The sequence below is a fragment of the Lupinus angustifolius genome, chromosome LG11 (genome assembly GCF_001865875.1).
Source record: "Lupinus angustifolius cultivar Tanjil chromosome LG11, LupAngTanjil_v1.0, whole genome shotgun sequence".
Taxonomy (NCBI): Eukaryota; Viridiplantae; Streptophyta; class Magnoliopsida; order Fabales; family Fabaceae; genus Lupinus; species Lupinus angustifolius.
Window position 1 is genome coordinate 2,127,084 of NC_032019.1, and position 485 is coordinate 2,127,568.

The window sequence follows — 485 nt, forward strand, 5'->3', positions numbered from 1 at the left end:
AGTTTGATTGATGGAAATATTTCTTAACATGTATCATTGAAAAATGTTTATAAAAGTTATGTGTTATACTTTGGTTATTCCAAACATCAGTTTATAAAATTTCCCCAGTCCCCCGGCGAGAAAAAGTGATTTTCAAACTTTGCAAAATATACTAATCAATAGAAAACTGTCACTCAACAAAATAAGTTGTCACACCTTATTTCAGACTTCGTAAACATTGATTAGCCTTGATTACAAGTTGCTTAAAATGGATGCTTTGATTTGGCAAATGAACTAAGGTGTATTCCTACTTTTTAGTTCATTTGTCAAGACTTTAAAAAGAAGCATTTTGGATCTTGAAATCAAGTTTTAGGTGATCAAGCTAAAACGATATTAAGCACTTTTTAAAGAATTGAAATTTCCGCAGTAATAACTTAAACATGATTCAAAATGAAACAATAAATTACAAGCAATATTAGTGAGCCAAAAATTTAACTAAGATTTAG